The sequence below is a fragment of the Crinia signifera genome, chromosome 19, assembly GCF_055691185.1.
Source record: "Crinia signifera chromosome 19, ASM5569118v1, whole genome shotgun sequence".
NCBI classification, from domain to species: Eukaryota; Metazoa; Chordata; class Amphibia; order Anura; family Myobatrachidae; genus Crinia; species Crinia signifera.
Genome location: NC_139226.1, coordinates 132,187,576 through 132,200,232, shown reverse-complemented (window position 1 = coordinate 132,200,232; position 12,657 = coordinate 132,187,576). Strand labels below are relative to the sequence as shown.

General features: G+C 42.1%; 1 protein-coding gene across 1 annotated transcript in view; it reads left to right on the top strand.

Moving 5' to 3' along the window:
• MXRA8 (matrix remodeling associated 8) overlaps positions 1 to 12,657 on the top strand; it is a 543,508-nt gene that overhangs the window by 415,133 nt on the left and 115,718 nt on the right. The window lies entirely within an intron of this gene.

Below are 12,657 nucleotides of genomic sequence, written 5' to 3'. Positions count from 1 at the left end.
TTGTCACCAGCTATAGTGCACAAATTGCATAGATATATTGAAATATGGGAAAAGAACAGAACAATAAAATACATATAATTCACATAAACAAAATATATTTTGTAATCACTAATATAATTTTATGGGGAATATTTATCAAGGCCACTTAACAAAAAAAAAGGCGATTGCACAGAAATTTCCTACAAAAAAGCTAACTACCGCCGCAGATCGCAGTCCCCATCATCGTCATTGGGGACTGCACCCAGGCGCTCCTTACGTTTTGGGGCCTGGGTGCCCCTTTGTCAAGGTTCAAAACAAGGTGAATTCACCTTGTTCTTCACCTTGACAAAGGGGCGCCCAGGCCTCGAAACGTTGGTACTTTGCACAATATAACGTTTATTTCAAAAGTTCCTCTGAGTGCCTCTTCATTCCCACATGACTATATATATATATAGAGATAGAAATGCAGCTGCATTCAGACATTGGATTCTCACTGGATAGACTGCTAAATTGAGCTTAACTCCACATTTGTGCAATCTGACACCTGAGATTGTGTCTAGAGGTCGCTGGGAAAAAATTATATATCTTTCGATTCTGTGTACTTCTATAAGAGTGACGACACATAATACCTGTCCACAATAGTTTGATCCCTACGGTTGACGTAGTGGTAACGGCACCCCTGATGAAGTCTTTCATGATGAAACGCGTCGGGTCTTTCTCCACCTTGAAATAAGAAACTGGAATGCCATGTCTGATTTGTGTATTTAAAATTTTAATAAAAAGTTTTTGTACATTGAACATATATTGTGTAAGGTTTACACTTTGAAGGTGGTGGCTAATTAGCGCACTCTATACCCATTTCTATCTCATTCTTTTCCCTTTCCTTCACTAACAGGGAGGAATTATAGAGTGCTGCTTCTTTTCACTAGCGCAAATAAGGGTCTTTTTCACCGTTTTCTCATATATATATATATATATATATATATATATATATATATATATAGATTGGCAATTAGAGGCAGGCACACCATTGCGATAAAAGATGAAAGTTTATAAGATGAATATTTTCAAAAGATCCATGTATGCAGCGGAACAGCGATAAAACAGCAATCCATACTTAGCATGACCATCAGGTACAAGGAATCACAGATACATCACTGCAGGATCAGTCTGGCTCAACAGCTGTTTCGGCACGTGGTATGCCGTCATCAGGCTCCTGATGACGGCATACCACGTGCCGAAACAGCTGTTGAGCCAGACTGATCCTGCAGTGATGTATCTGTGATTCCTTGTACCTGATGGTCATGCTAAGTATGGATTGCTGTTTTATCGCTGTTCCGCTGCATACATGGATCTTTTGAAAATATTCATCTTATAAACTTTCATCTTTTATCGCAATGGTGTGCCTGCCTCTAATTGCCAATCTACTAACCTTTTACATGGTCTGAGCACCCACCTGGTGAATTTCTAGGAGTGTGCAAGATTGCCTTTGCCTGGATATATATATATATATATATATATATAGACAGGGAGGTGAGTCCGGCACTCCACCAATATGTACAACTCCGCAACTTGCTCCGGTGCCTTCCCAGGTGTGTGGACCAAATACAGGATCTTGGCAAAAAGGCGTCACTCGGAGTCTTGATAGAAATTCAAAAGTGCTTTATTGCGTTGTAACCGACACCAGTGTTTCGAGCTCAAGGCTCGTCCTCAGGGTTCAACTCACAATGAACAAATGACAGTGTAATATACCCCACAAAGATTCCCGCGCTTACAAAATGACATTATACTTACCTGGATCAGGTGTGACACCAGCGTGTGCAGCAGATAGTCGGAACGCTCCTGTGCCACTGCGTTCTCCCGGGTGACGTCATCACGGTGCGTCCCCGCCTGTGGAACGCACGCCGGCAACATAAGCTCTCACGACTTCCGCATACTGACCCGCATGCGTCATCCTAAACCAGGTGTGTTCTAAGGGCACAATAAATAAATAAATAAATGCGCCATTATAAGTGACAGTGCTTGTACGATCATATGCATCAAAAATTCCATACACATGAATAACATATTAAAATGGTGAAAAATATGTAAATACATATAAGAAAAAAAATACAAAAAGACATACAAAAAAACAACATTTAAAAAGAGTAACCCAATTTTCAGTCAGTGTATGAACATATCAATATAATTTAGTAATATAATAGCAGCGCCTACTATGGGCCTGCTGGCAACCTTAAATGCATATGAAACAATACTGACCAATCCTTTGAAATTATGGGTATAATATCATAGGAGCAGCGGAAGATCATAATAATCTAACAAATATTCATTACCCTTTCTGATATAACATAAAATCAGCATCATAGTGTAAACTTCATACCATCTGTAATGATACAGACCAACCTGTGCTACATGGATTTACAAAAAGCTTTGCAATCCATGTTGCTCGTTGAGCCCCCTAGGGGCAATCGTGTCCAATACATGAATCCATCTTGCCTCCGCCTGAAGGAGCTTTTTACCTCTGTTACCCCCTCTATAATGTGGGGGCACATGGTCTATAATCTTAGACCTCAAACTAGCTATACCATGACCCATCTGGACACAGTGACGGGCCACGGGCTGGTCACTGTTCCCACTAGCCAATGCCTGTCTGATGGCATGGCGATGGTTCGCCATCCTCTCTTTAAACTGACATTCTGTCTTGCCCACGTAATAAAGACCACATGGACAAGACAGAATGTAGACCACGAATTTAGTGGAGCACGTGACCGCAAATCTGATGGGAATTTTGCGGCCAGTGTGAGGGTGGTTAATGTATTTTCCCACTAACAAAGATCCACAAGTAGTGCATCCCACACATTTATAACATCCTGCTGGACGTGTCAAAAAATGAGTGGGTGCTGATTTTTTTGTGAGCTCACTGATATCCAATTTAACCAGGAGGTCATTCAAGTTTTTCCCTCGTTTGTAGGCTGGCATAATCTGCAACTTGTTTAAACCTACTAGTTCTTTATCCGTAGTAATGAGGGACCACTGCTGTTTGACTCTCCTAGTCACTTCCTGACTATCTTTAGCAAATTGGTTGACCCAAGGAATTTTAAATTTTGTTTGTTCTGTCCTATCAGGTGGATTTAAAGCTATGTCCCTTGGGATCTGTAAAACTTTTTGTTTAATTTTATTCAGGGAGCTACGTCTGTAACCTCTCTCTTCAAATTTTTCTTGCATTAAATCTAGCTGTTTTGAAGTCTCATCAGGGTCACTGGTAATACGACGAACTCTTAACATCTGCGAGAAGGGTAAACCCTCCCGCAGGGGTAATGGATGGCAACTTTCGTGGCGTAAAAGAGTGTTCCTATCAGTTTCCTTCACGAAGATGGAAGTAGAAATTTTATTGTTGTTTAACACAATTTTAACATCCAGAAAATTCACCACACTATCACTGATAGTGAAAGTGAACTTAACTGGACTGGCCGACTGGTTGTGTGTCTCGAACAAATTAGTGAGGGACTGTGTGGACCCTTGCCAAAAAATCAAAAGGTCATCGATATAACGAAGGTATAGAATTACTTTATCACTCTCTGGTCCATGATGAAATAAGGAATCATCAATGGCGCACATAAAAGCATTGGCGTACGATGGGGCCACCGGGGACCCCATCGCACAGCCAAGCCTCTGCCTGTACATTTTGCCATTGAAAGTAAAATAATTCCTATGCAAGACCAGAAATAACAACTTCATAAACATATGTGAATCAGGACCACAATAAACATCATTATTGTCAATGAGCGAGCACACTGCATCCATCCCCTGAGTGTGGGGGATGCAAGTGTACAAGCTCGTGACATCGGCACTACACAATAACATGTTCTCTGGCCATGTCTCTACTTGCTGCAAACATTTAATAAGCATGTTAGAGTCTTTCAAATACGCCTTGGTCTGTTGTATACAAGGGTTCAAGTAGGAATCAAGTAGTGTAGAAACCGGATGATACAAAGATCCCCTGGCAGAAATAATTGGTCTGCCAGGGGGATCTATCAGTTTCTTGTGTACCTTGGGTAAGGTGTAAAACAAGGGTACAATAGGAAAATCGGTTTTCAAGGCCCCACATATGTCTTCTGAAATAGTCCCTTCATTAAATGCTGCCGCAAGGGTATCATCCAATTCCCTCTTAAATTTTACAGAGGGGTCCTCACCCAATGGTTCATAGACTTCACAATCAGAGAGCTGGCGCTGACACTCCTGTAAATAATTGTGTAGATCCTGTACTACCACTGAGCCTCCTTTGTCTGCCTTACGTATGACTATGTCTGTCCTTTTCTGTAATGTTCTTAGCGCGTTGCGCTCATCATTGGACAGATTATTGGCAATATGACAGGTAGTCTCAGTGGTATGGATGGAATTTTCCATCATCCTAGTGAAGGACCGAATGGATGGGTTATGTGATTGTGGGTCATATTTTGATCTAGGTTGTAACCTTTTTAGCTGTACAGGCATAGATGGAGTCACTTCCCCAACATTGTTGGTGTTAATACTGGGTATGTGGTTAGCAAAATGTTCTCGGAGCCTTAAGGAACGTCCAAATCTGAAGGTATCAACCTTCCATTGAAAACTGTCCCTTTTAGCAGTCGGCACAAACGACAATCCCTTCGAAAGCACCCGCACTTCTGTGTCACTCAAAGGGATTGCAGACAAATTGAACACCAAGTCCTTACCTAGCGTGTGGCTTTCCGACCTTTTCTGACGCTCGTTTTGTTTGCTGCGCCGCGTCCTGCGCCTCGACCTGCCGGTGGTTTGAGGGAGGCTCTTGTTACCGTGCCTAAAGGGAGGGCACTCTGAGATGCAGTAGAAGGTCCCTGTATGTCGGCATCGCTGGCTGAGGTGCTTGTGCCTTCATAATCCGTATGATTACGGTTTCTCTGGCGTCTCTCATATGGTTTCTTGCCACCTTTGGGTCTTTCAGTGCTGAGCCATAAATATACCCGGTTTTGTTCGTAGTCTAGTTGAACTTTACGTTTTTTCTCTCGCTTGAATCTTATCAGATCCCGTCGGTATGCCTCAATTTGTTGATTGAGCTTAGAGGACCAATCTGTCTGAGGATCCTCTGTCAGCACAGGCTTGTGTGTCGACTCAAAGAGGGTTAGTTTGTTTCTAACCAAAGCAAGTTCTTTTGTGGACTCATCCACCACCAAAAGCAAAAGGTCCATAGAACACTTATTGAGTATACTAACCCAACGTTTACAAAATAAGATATTTTGTCTACCAATTGTCGGCATATTGGTCACTCTGAAGCCGCGGGGTATATGCTTCTCCTTGTAGTACTCCGCTAATGTGGAAGCATGTAGCATATAATCAATTTCACGTTTTTTGAGCGAGAACCAGTCCTTGTATAAATCCTCATTCTCAATCACCGCTGTATGTGCTGTAGATTCACCCGCTTTAATTATTGAATCTGCTTCGACGTCAGAGTAGCTAAAAAATTCTCCAGTATCAATTTGGGACAGATGTATCCCCAGGTCTGTATCCATGGTGTGAAATCCGCAACAATTGCTCACCAAGATAGATAGTCCCAAAACAAAGTAACTGGGGTTACTCACAAGAATCCACTGCAGGATACACTTTAAGGTGAGGGTGTGGGTGCCTTGACAGGGGTGCGGAAATATTCAGCCACGAAGTATTTCCAGCCCAATGTAGACAGGGAGGTGAGTCCGGCACTCCACCAATATGTACAACTCCGCAACTTGCTCCGGTGCCTTCCCAGGTGTGTGGACCAAATACAGGATCTTGGCAAAAAGGCGTCACTCGGAGTCTTGATAGAAATTCAAAAGTGCTTTATTGCGTTGTAACCGACACCAGTGTTTCGAGCTCAAGGCTCGTCCTCAGGGTTCAACTCACAATGAACAAATGACAGTGTAATATACCCCACAAAGATTCCCGCGCTTACAAAATGACATTATACTTACCTGGATCAGGTGTGACACCAGCGTGTGCAGCAGATAGTCGGAACGCTCCTGTGCCACTGCGTTCTCCCGGGTGACGTCATCACGGTGCGTCCCCGCCTGTGGAACGCACGCCGGCAACATAAGCTCTCACGACTTCCGCATACTGACCCGCATGCGTCATCCTAAACCAGGTGTGTTCTAAGGGCACAATAAATAAATAAATAAATAAATGCGCCATTATAAGTGACAGTGCTTGTACGATCATATGCATCAAAAATTCCATACACATGAATAACATATTAAAATGGTGAAAAATATGTAAATACATATAAGAAAAAAAATACAAAAAGACATACAAAAAAACAACATTAAAAAAGAGTAACCCAATTTTCAGTCAGTGTATGAACATATCAATATAATTTAGTAATATAATAGCAGCGCCTACTATGGGCCTGCTGGCAACCTTAAATGCATATGAAACAATACTGACCAATCCTTTGAAATTATGGGTATAATATCATAGGAGCAGCGGAAGATCATAATAATCTAACAAATATTCATTACCCTTTCTGATATAACATAAAATCAGCATCATAGTGTCCAATACATGAATCCATCTTGCCTCCGCCTGAAGGAGCTTTTTACCTCTGTTACCCCCTCTATAATGTGGGGGCACATGGTCTATAATCGTGGTCTACATTCTGTCTTGTCCATGTGGTCTTTATTACGTGGGCAAGACAGAATGTCAGTTTAAAGAGAGGATGGCGAACCATTGCCATGCCATCAGACAGGCATTGGCTAGTGGGAACAGTGACCAGCCCGTGGCCCGTCACTGTGTCCAGATGGGTCATGGTATAGCTAGTTTGAGGTCTAAGATTATAGACCATGTGCCCCCACATTATAGAGGGGGTAACAGAGGTAAAAAGCTCCTTCAGGCGGAGGCAAGATGGATTCATGTATTGGACACGATTGCCCCTAGGGGGCTCAACGAGCAACATGGATTGCAAAGCTTTTTGTAAATCCATGTAGCACAGGTTGGTCTGTATCATTACAGATGGTATGAAGTTTACACTATGATGCTGATTTTATGTTATATCAGAAAGGGTAATGAATATTTGTTAGATTATTATGATCTTCCGCTGCTCCTATGATATTATACCCATAATTTCAAAGGATTGGTCAGTATTGTTTCATATGCATTTAAGGTTGCCAGCAGGCCCATAGTAGGCGCTGCTATTATATTACTAAATTATATTGATATGTTCATACACTGACTGAAAATCGGGTTACTCTTTTTAAATGTTGTTTTTTTGTATGTCTTTTTGTATTTTTTTTCTTATATGTATTTACATATTTTTCACCATTTTAATATGTTATTCATGTGTATGGAATTTTTGATGCATATGATCGTACAAGCACTGTCACTTATAATGGCGCATTTATTTATTTATTTATTTATTGTGCCCTTAGAACACACCTGGTTTAGGATGACGCATGCGGGTCAGTATGCGGAAGTCGTGAGAGCTTATGTTGCCGGCGTGCGTTCCACAGGCGGGGACGCACCGTGATGACGTCACCCGGGAGAACGCAGTGGCACAGGAGCGTTCCGACTATCTGCTGCACACGCTGGTGTCACACCTGATCCAGGTAAGTATAATGTCATTTTGTAAGCGCGGGAATCTTTGTGGGGTATATTACACTGTCATTTGTTCATTGTGAGTTGAACCCTGAGGACGAGCCTTGAGCTCGAAACACTGGTGTCGGTTACAACGCAATAAAGCACTTTTGAATTTCTATCAAGACTCCGAGTGACGCCTTTTTGCCAAGATCCTGTATTTGGTCCACACACCTGGGAAGGCACCGGAGCAAGTTGCGGAGTTGTACATATTGGTGGAGTGCCGGACTCACCTCCCTGTCTACATTGGGCTGGAAATACTTCGTGGCTGAATATTTCCGCACCCCTGTCAAGGCACCCACACCCTCACCTTAAAGTGTATCCTGCAGTGGATTCTTGTGAGTAACCCCAGTTACTTTGTTTTGGGACTATCTATCTTGGTGAGCAATTGTTGCGGATTTCACACCATGGATACAGACCTGGGGATACATCTGTCCCAAATTGATACTGGAGAATTTTTTAGCTACTCTGACGTCGAAGCAGATTCAATAATTAAAGCGGGTGAATCTACAGCACATACAGCGGTGATTGAGAATGAGGATTTATACAAGGACTGGTTCTCGCTCAAAAAACGTGAAATTGATTATATGCTACATGCTTCCACATTAGCGGAGTACTACAAGGAGAAGCATATACCCCGCGGCTTCAGAGTGACCAATATGCCGACAATTGGTAGACAAAATATCTTATTTTGTAAACGTTGGGTTAGTATACTCAATAAGTGTTCTATGGACCTTTTGCTTTTGGTGGTGGATGAGTCCACAAAAGAACTTGCTTTGGTTAGAAACAAACTAACCCTCTTTGAGTCGACACACAAGCCTGTGCTGACAGAGGATCCTCAGACAGATTGGTCCTCTAAGCTCAATCAACAAATTGAGGCATACCGACGGGATCTGATAAGATTCAAGCGAGAGAAAAAACGTAAAGTACAACTAGACTACGAACAAAACCGGGTATATTTATGGCTCAGCACTGAAAGACCCAAAGGTGGCAAGAAACCATATGAGAGACGCCAGAGAAACCGTAATCATACGGATTATGAAGGCACAAGCACCTCAGCCAGCGATGCCGACATACAGGGACCTTCTACTGCATCTCAGAGTGCCCTCCCTTTAGGCACGGTAACAAGAGCCTCCCTCAAACCACCGGCAGGTCGAGGCGCAGGACGCGGCGCAGCAAACAAAACGAGCGTCAGAAAAGGTCGGAAAGCCGCACGCTAGGTAAGGACTTGGTGTTCAATTTGTCTGCAATCCCTTTGAGTGACACAGAAGTGCGGGTGCTTTCGAAGGGATTGTCGTTTGTGCCGACTGCTAAAAGGGACAGTTTTCAATGGAAGGTTGATACCTTCAGATTTGGACGTTCCTTAAGGCTCCGAGAACATTTTGCTAACCACATACCCAGTATTAACACCAACAATGTTGGGGAAGTGACTCCATCTATGCCTGTACAGCTAAAAAGGTTACAACCTAGATCAAAATATGACCCACAATCACATAACCCATCCATTCGGTCCTTCACTAGGATGATGGAAAATTCCATCCATACCACTGAGCCTACCTGTCATATTGCCAATAATCTGTCCAATGATGAGCGCAACGCGCTAAGAACATTACAGAAAAGGACAGACATAGTCATACGTAAGGCAGACAAAGGAGGCTCAGTGGTAGTACAGGATCTACACAATTATTTACAGGAGTGTCAGCGCCAGCTCTCTGATTGTGAAGTCTATGAACCATTGGGTGAGGACCCCTCTGTAAAATTTAAGAGGGAATTGGATGATACCCTTGCGGCAGCATTTAATGAAGGGACTATTTCAGAAGACATATGTGGGGCCTTGAAAACCGATTTTCCTATTGTACCCTTGTTTTACACCTTACCCAAGGTACACAAGAAACTGATAGATCCCCCTGGCAGACCAATTATTTCTGCCAGGGGATCTTTGTATCATCCGGTTTCTACACTACTTGATTCCTACTTGAACCCTTGTATACAACAGACCAAGGCATATTTGAAAGACTCTAACATGCTTATTAAACGTTTGCAGCAAGTAGAGACATGGCCAGAGAACATGTTATTGTGTAGTGCCGATGTCACGAGCTTGTACACTTGCATCCCCCACACTCAGGGGATGGATGCAGTGTGCTCGCTCATTGACAATAATGATGTTTATTGTGGTCCTGATTCACATATGTTTATGAAGTTGTTATTTCTGGTCTTGCATAGGAATTATTTTACTTTCAATGGCAAAATGTACAGGCAGAGGCTTGGCTGTGCGATGGGGTCCCCGGTGGCCCCATCGTACGCCAATGCTTTTATGTGCGCCATTGATGATTCCTTATTTCATCATGGACCAGAGAGTGATAAAGTAATTCTATACCTTCGTTATATCGATGACCTTTTGATTTTTTGGCAAGGGTCCACACAGTCCCTCACTAATTTGTTCGAGACACACAACCAGTCGGCCAGTCCAGTTAAGTTCACTTTCACTATCAGTGATAGTGTGGTGAATTTTCTGGATGTTAAAATTGTGTTAAACAACAATAAAATTTCTACTTCCATCTTCGTGAAGGAAACTGATAGGAACACTCTTTTACGCCACGAAAGTTGCCATCCATTACCCCTGCGGGAGGGTTTACCCTTCTCGCAGATGTTAAGAGTTCGTCGTATTACCAGTGACCCTGATGAGACTTCAAAACAGCTAGATTTAATGCAAGAAAAATTTGAAGAGAGAGGTTACAGACGTAGCTCCCTGAATAAAATTAAACAAAAAGTTTTACAGATCCCAAGGGACATAGCTTTAAATCCACCTGATAGGACAGAACAAACAAAATTTAAAATTCCTTGGGTCAACCAATTTGCTAAAGATAGTCAGGAAGTGACTAGGAGAGTCAAACAGCAGTGGTCCCTCATTACTACGGATAAAGAACTAGTAGGTTTAAACAAGTTGCAGATTATGCCAGCCTACAAACGAGGTAAAAACTTGAATGACCTCCTGGTTAAATTGGATATCAGTGAGCTCACAAAAAAATCAGCACCCACTAATTTTTTGACACGTCCAGCAGGATGTTATAAATGTGTGGGATGCACTACTTGTGGATCTTTGTTAGTGGGAAAATACATTAACCACCCTCACACTGGCCGCAAAATTCCCATCAGATTTGCGGTCACGTGCTCCACTAAATTCGTGGTCTACATTCTGTCTTGTCCATGTGGTCTTTATTACGTGGGCAAGACAGAATGTCAGTTTAAAGAGAGGATGGCGAACCATCGCCATGCCATCAGACAGGCATTGGCTAGTGGGAACAGTGACCAGCCCGTGGCCCGTCACTGTGTCCAGATGGGTCATGGTATAGCTAGTTTGAGGTCTAAGATTATAGACCATGTGCCCCCACATTATAGAGGGGGTAACAGAGGTAAAAAGCTCCTTCAGGCGGAGGCAAGATGGATTCATGTATTGGACACGATTGCCCCTAGGGGGCTCAACGAGCAACATGGATTGCAAAGCTTTTTGTAAATCCATGTAGCACAGGTTGGTCTGTATCATTACAGATGGTATGAAGTTTACACTATGATGCTGATTTTATGTTATATCAGAAAGGGTAATGAATATTTGTTAGATTATTATGATCTTCCGCTGCTCCTATGATATTATACCCATAATTTCAAAGGATTGGTCAGTATTGTTTCATATGCATTTAAGGTTGCCAGCAGGCCCATAGTAGGCGCTGCTATTATATTACTAAATTATATTGATATGTTCATACACTGACTGAAAATTGGGTTACTCTTTTTAAATGTTGTTTTTTTGTATGTCTTTTTGTATTTTTTTTCTTATATGTATTTACATATTTTTCACCATTTTAATATGTTATTCATGTGTATGGAATTTTTGATGCATATGATCGTACAAGCACTGTCACTTATAATGGCGCATTTATTTATTTATTTATTGTGCCCTTAGAACACACCTGGTTTAGGATGACGCATGCGGGTCAGTATGCGGAAGTCGTGAGAGCTTATGTTGCCGGCGTGCCTTCCACAGGCGGGGACGCACCGTGATGACGTCACCCGGGAGAACGCAGTGGCACAGGAGCGTTCCGACTATCTGCTGCACACGCTGGTGTCACACCTGATCCAGGTAAGTATAATGTCATTTTGTAAGCGCGGGAATCTTTGTGGGGTATATTACACTGTCATTTGTTCATTGTGAGTTGAACCCTGAGGACGAGCCTTGAGCTCGAAACACTGGTGTCGGTTACAACGCAATAAAGCACTTTTGAATTTCTATCAAGACTCCGAGTGACGCCTTTTTGCCAAGATCCTATATATATATATATATATATATATATATATATATATATATATAATGAAACGGATGGTAAATGGCACTCAGCTCCTTGCTGACTGAATCGTGCCCCCGTGCCCTCGCTGTGAAGTGTCCAAATGACACCACTGTATGCAGTCCTTTAGATGCGCGGCACTGAGGTCTTAGGCAAAATGACGCAATACGTAGCCTAGTTGCAGGTTGACGTTTCAGCCACTTTATTGTGGCTTTTTTCAAAACAGCTTACATAAGCCACAATAAAGTGGCTGAAACGTCAACCTGCAACTAGGCTACGTATTGCGTCATTTTGCCTAAGACCTCAGTGCCACGCATCTAAAGGACTGTATATATATATATATATATATATATATATATATATATTTTTTTTTTTTTTTTTTTACCCAATAGTGGTATGGCGCCTACAACAAAGTCCAAATGCAAATTTGCAAAAGTAAAACAGGAGGTCTTTTTCCAATGGTTTGTTTATTTATTTTTCTTCACAGGATAGTCAGGTAAAAACGCTTGTAGACAATCCCAATGCGTTTCGTCTCACAGAGACTTCATCAGGGGAAATACAATAATCTTGTGGTCGTGATTTTTGTAAAATCTGTAGAATGCTTTCTTCGTTATACAGATATTTTTTGGAATTTATTATTATAAGACAAGATGTTCTTTAGACCTATATTGGGGGTATATATCTATATCCGCTGGTAGGTTTGGATTTAAGCCAATTTGTGTGG